Source organism: Bidens hawaiensis, unplaced genomic scaffold, assembly GCF_021521415.1.
Source record: "Bidens hawaiensis isolate Kalapana, Puna unplaced genomic scaffold, B.hawaiensis_p1.1 tig00028983_1, whole genome shotgun sequence".
Lineage (NCBI taxonomy): Eukaryota > Viridiplantae > Streptophyta > Magnoliopsida > Asterales > Asteraceae > Bidens > Bidens hawaiensis.
The window spans coordinates 116,200-122,834 of record NW_027494758.1 but is presented as its reverse complement, the minus strand read 5'-3'; positions in this window follow the sequence as shown (position 1 = coordinate 122,834).

Below are 6,635 nucleotides of genomic sequence, written 5' to 3'. Positions count from 1 at the left end.
TAACATTTTTTTACTAATTTTTATATATGTTTTTAGGAGAAAGAAAAAGTTATATTTTTTTTACATTTTTTATTCACTTTAATTGTGGACCGCAAGATTTAAACATTAATTAAAAACATGTGGTTGAGAATGGGTTTCTAGAGTTTTTACAACTCAAATGGGTTTTCATTTTATACTTAGCTTATATATAAATGTATATATGTGTGTGTGTGTAAGACCAGTTTAGTAGTTTAAGTTTTGATTTGATACATAGATTCGAAATTGAACTGTTAAAAAAAGAAGTATCAAGTTAGCGAAAATAAAGAAAAGAAAGGATCTCGATATTTATGGTTTCTAGTCATCTATTAGATCTACACTACAATTTGTTTATTCAGGGATACAGAAAACTAATACAGAAAAAGGAAAGAATTAGAGAGAAGAGGACGGGGATAGTTTAGTCATTTAATATTTTAAACATTCCAACCCCGTCAATGAATTACAAACCAAACACCACATTAATTTTTAGGAGATTCCATTCCCATCCCAATTGCATTTCAAATTCCAATTTCATTATAAAGCATTCTGCGAATTAAACGACCCATAAGATTCAGTTATGACCAGTGTTGTAAAAGTCGTTAGGCGGTCCTAGACGGTCGACTGGGGAGTTGCGAGTACTCGGGAGTAGTCGGGGATTACTCGGAAAATACCTAAAGAGTACTCGGCCGAGGCGGGGAGTAATCGGGGAGTACTCGACCGCCTACTCGTGAGTTTTACAACATTGGTTATGACTGGGCAATTAGGGGTATTCAAGAAATCCGACATCCGAAAAAAACCGAAATCCGAACCGAAACCGAAACCCGAATAATCCGATCCGAATTCTTAGTCGGATATTCGGATCGGATCGATCCGAACTAATTCGGATTCGGATATGGATTTCAAAAAATTCCAGATAATTCGGATTATTCGGATATCCGAATAATCCGAATATGTAACATTTTATTAGTGTATATAGCCAAGTCCATTAACATTTACAATAACTTTATAACCATAACTTCATTATTCGTTCAATCAACCTAACACACCATAGACAAAAATGTCATAACACTCCATCGTTATGCTCTCTAACACTACTTAACTTCTTCGTTCTTTTATTATTTTATTTTTATTTTCCACTTTTGTATGTTTATTTAACAAAACTAAGTTTGTATATTTGTTATATGGATTATTCGGATAGTTTCGGATTATCCGAATCCGATCCGAGTCCATCCGAATTCAATTCGGATCGGATAGAAGTATCCCTAATTCGGATCGGATCGGATTTTGGATAAGGTTCCAAAATTTTCAAATCCGAACAATCCGAACCGAATAACCCGTTATCCGATCCGATGAACACCCCTACGGGCAATAGGTGGCAACTTAAGTGGTTTATTGAAGTTCCCATTAATGGTTCCCACATATAAGCGTATTGATAGCTATAATCATAAAACAGTTATGCTCTTTCATGAAGAGTTTCAATGATTCATTGTTTCTTTTCCCAATTATATAAAGGATTCATCGGGTATATTTAAGGAAACAACTTTCGTACTTCATTTTCACATAAATAGAGCATCTCATTGATTATAACATTATTGATGTTGTGTACCTACGAGATGCTTTAATATGAAAGTGTTATCTTATATTTAAAGAACTATCGATACGAATTTGAAACAGAAAACCTACATTTAAAAAATTTTGAAATACAAAAAACTGGTTAAAAGCAATATATATATATATATATATATATATATATATATATATATATATATATATATATATATTCTAACATTATAAAAATACCAAAACTCATTTATTTAGAGGGCCTACGTATGTGTAGGTTATGCGTATCATGTATAGGTAAATTTCCTACACATACTTACACATGTGTTGATAAATGTTTTAAAGTAAACGAAAACGTGTGAAAAAATAGTTTAATGAGTTTTTTTTTCTATACATGACATGAGATTTGTATGCAAAAATTGAGTAAAAGTTTTAAAAATATCAACCGTGGATAGAAAAATATAAACAACTAGATTTCCCCCCCCCCCCGGTATTACGGAGTTGTTTTACATTATTCGTTTTTAATATTTATATATGTATATTTGGATTTTAATTTTATTTATTATAAGAAAGTTAATAATTAATATACTTGAGGTTTGATAATTAAATGGTTTCACAAATAAATAATATGTTATAATCCGGTTTAAAAGCTATCTGGGTTTGGTGATACCCATTACCCGTTTATTTTCTTTATTATAAAATTGTTTTTTAATTATAAATAATATCTTTTTTTAAATAAAATAGGATATTAATTTTTAGTATATTCCTATTTTATAGGATTTTCATATCAAATATTTGATGAGATTATTTTTTAATATAATGAGATGTTATAACCCGTTTAAGAACTATCTGGGTTTGGTGAGACCTTTACCCGTGAATTCGAGTCAAATGCGTGAGAAACCTTCATTTACAAATAAAGTAAACTGATGGCTTGAGAGAATGGTTGTTTTACATTCGTTTTCTAATATTTATTTTTTTGATTTTAATTTTCTATATTGTAAGAAAGTTAATAATATACTTAGGGTTTGATCATGAAAGGCTTTCATAAATAAATGATATGTTATAACCCGTTTAAAAGTTATCTGGATTTGGTGACCCATGACCCGCTTATATTTTTTTACTATAAAATTGTTTATTAATTATAAATAATATATTTTTCTTTTTAAATTGAATATTAAATTTTAGTATATTCCTATTTTGTAGGATTTTCATATCAAATAATTGGTAAGTTTAATTTTTTATTTAATTAGATTTTATAACCCGTTTAAGAGCTATCTGGTTTTGGTAAGACCCATATCCATGAATTTGGGTTAAATCAATGAGAGGCCTTCATTTAAAAATCAAAAAATCTGGTGACTTCCATAAAAGAGGGAACGCGACACATAGGATTTTTTGGATTTTCGTTTATATATATTATAGATTTAAGTATTTTCTTGCAATTGTGATAAACTTTTCTGTATATGCATAAAATATACAATGATATTTACAATAGTATTAGAACTACTCAAATAAAGGTTACAAACTTAAATTTGCAAGTTACAAATTTACGTTGTGTTACGGTACCACTTCAATAGAACCAATAGAGAAAAAGAACGAAAACCAATTCGTATCGATACTAATGAATATCGGTACAGATATTGTTCGGACGGTATCGGTTCAGTTATGTTCAGTTAAAATTTATATGCCTTACAAACTAAAGTAACTTATTTATAACGGTTTTTATTTCACAAAAGTTATCTCGCATAGCCCAGAATATAAAGTCGTGTTACACCTACAGGATACCGGGATTGTTTTATATGACTGGCAACCAAAAAAACAAATACCAATACCGGTTTCTTTAATACCATACCTTACCAATTCTGTTGGTTCGGTATCGGTTCTGTTCAACACTGTTCCGGTACTATACCAACACTCAACATTTTACAATACTAAAAATTTGCTTTATTTTGAATAGCCTCTATTTTAATAAAATTTATATCAAAATGTTAGAGAAAAAATTGTATGTGATCACGTATACAAGTTAGTTTTCTTTTGGAAGAGAGTTTATATTGTGTTGATTAACAAAATATTAAAATTATAATCGGTTGTTGTAAAAAAAAAAAGAAAAAAAGAACAACTCTGGATGTTATTCGACTCAGATCATTAACAATGATAAAGTTTTATCATTTTATTTGTATAATTTAACTAAGAACAAATTTATATATTATATGTATACTTTATTCATCTTTTAATGATCCTACATTTAGTTCCTTGTTTCCGTCTCTATCTCATTGAATAATTTCTGTGCACTGCAAATTTAGATCCTAGGATATTGAATCGCGTAAAGCATTGAATTCAAGAAAAAGTTGCTCTTGTACGTCACTTAGCATGTTAGCCTATTAGTTGCTTGAGAAATATTAGCTTATTTGTAGTCATTTAATTAGTGTCAAATTCCATGTTATAAAACATACTAAAGTTGCTGTTCAAAAAAAAAAAAACAAAAAAAAAATCATACTAAAGCTACGGAGACTGAATTTGAGAACCCGGAAAATTATTATTAGAGTTGTTCCTTGTTACGGATCTGCCCTTCTTGTCTTTGTACTAGTGACAAAGTTAGAGAAAGTGACTGAATTTGAGAACCCGGAAAATTATTATTAGAGTTGTTCCTTGTTACGGATCTGCCCTTCTTGTCTTTGTACTAGTGACAAAGTTAGAGAAAGTGACTGAATTTGAGAACCCGGAAAATTATTATTAGAGTTGTTCCTTGTTACGGATCTGCCCTTCTTGTCTTTGTCCTAGTGACAAAGTTAGAGAAAGTGGGTCAGAAAAAGGAGGGGCAATATGTGGTAAAGTGGAGATGGCGTGATACTGATGTATTCCACTGCTGAGCCGGTGATCCTTATTAGGTTAATAAAACTTGCCTTAAAACAATGATAAAGTTTTTCTCGTATTTGTGTTTCTGAATTTAACTATATAATAAAAGAATAGATTTTTAAGAAACTTTTTCTTTTGACAATTTTTATTATTTTTTAATTGTTTTAAATTCAAAACTCGATATTTTTTCATTTTAAATTAATAAGAAGTCTTTTAAATGGCACATGACAAGTGAGTTTTCTATTAAATTGTCCTTTTATGTTTCACCAAATTTTTTTAAAGTATCACATGATATTTCTTAATTATTTTTAATTACTTTAATTCAATTTCAAAATCAAACTTGCGATGCGTATCATATACAGAATATTTTTCATCCCAACTCACATGTTCTAACCCTAGCAATCACTATCTACCTATTACATTGAAATTTATCAACATTCAAGGTAACTATCAAACCTTTGTAATCAGATTCACATTTTCAATTGTTTCACCTTCACATATTCAGTTTGGTTAACATTCTCAATTGGAGTCAATCGATTCACCTACACATATTCAATAGGATTCAATAGATTAACAGGTTCAATCGATCAATCTTTTAATGTGATTCATTTAATCCGAATCATATAATCTGATTCACGTAGTTGATTTATATGTAATCTGTTGTCTTTCAATTGAAACCCTAATTCTATGATAATTATATAACACCAATTTTTTACTTAGAGATATATTACAAGCAAAATAAAGTATGCCATCAGTTATTGATAAGTATTATTTAAATTAGGAAAATTGGTTTTAAATAATCCCCACTATGCCCTATTGGCAAATAACAGTTCCAACTTAACACTTGGCTGGTGGCAGTCCTAACTAAGGGTGTATTTGTTTCCAACGGTCTGCGACTAACGGATGATTAACTCCGTTAGTCTGATGCTTGCGTGGCATGCTTCGTTGTCAAAACCTTGTTTATGTGGCATAATACGTGACAACTAGGCATAATAATAATAATAATAATAATAATAATAATAATAATAATAATAATAATAATAATATAACACAGATAGATAGGCTACAGATCCACATCATCCAGCGTTCACCGTCTTCTCCATGCCCACGCTCATCGTTTTCTCCGGCGACAATTTCGCTACCACTCTCACCATCATCCGGCAAGTACATCTATGTATCCAAAATCCTAATTCCAGTACCTTTAACATGAAAAAAATTTACACTAACAGATTCATACCCCTTTACCAAAACCCTAAATTCCATGTTCACTTTAAATTCTTCCAATTGAACACCACTGATTTCGCCGGCCATTGACCTCAACGCCATGGTGTTGGTGCTTCCACTTGGCAGAAATTGCAGTGGTAGAACTATACCTCCATTTGTCTCCGCCGCCATGGTGGTGGTGCTTTGTTTTCTCCCCGCCCCGGCTCTGGCGCTGAACCTTCGTTTAGCACTCTGAAAGCTCAAATCCTGACCTAGGGTTTGTGTAGACAGCTGTGAATAGATGGATTCTGCCATCAAACAAGATAATTGAAAAAGATTGGGCAAGTGGCAGTGAAATTAGGGTTTGGATTTTGGTGAATTGAAAAGAAGGGAAAATATTAGGGGTTATCGGAGATGGATGGTGGTGTGGGATGGGAGGTGGTAGTGGGTGACTGTGATTTGTGTTTTACGGGTGAGAGAGAGAGAGAGAGAGAGAAGAGCAATAAAATGAAGAAAATGTGCCACGTATTATGCCACGTAAACAAAGTTTTGACAACGAAGCATGCCACACAAGCATCAGACTAACAGAGTTAATCATCCGTTAGCCGCAGACCGTTGGAAACAAATACACCCTTAGTTAGGACGCCACCAGCCAAGTGTTAAGTTGGGACTATTATTTGCCAATAGGGCATAGTTAGGATTATTTAAAACCAATTTTCCTTTAAATTAAGACATATTATCTTTAAAAACATACATTAAAATATCCAAAAAGTAAGTTAATATAGTACAAGATTCAATGTTTAATAATAGATTAACGAGTAAATGTCTTCGAATATGCAATGTTTGAATTACTTTTATTCTTAGTTGATTGTTTTCGAAGAACTATGAAATTTTTATTGTTTTTAAGGAGATGATGTGTTCTACATTTAGCGATACTATCTTGTGAATATCTCTATCTAATATTACTGATGGTATATTTCTCTAAACTCTTATTTTTACCATAA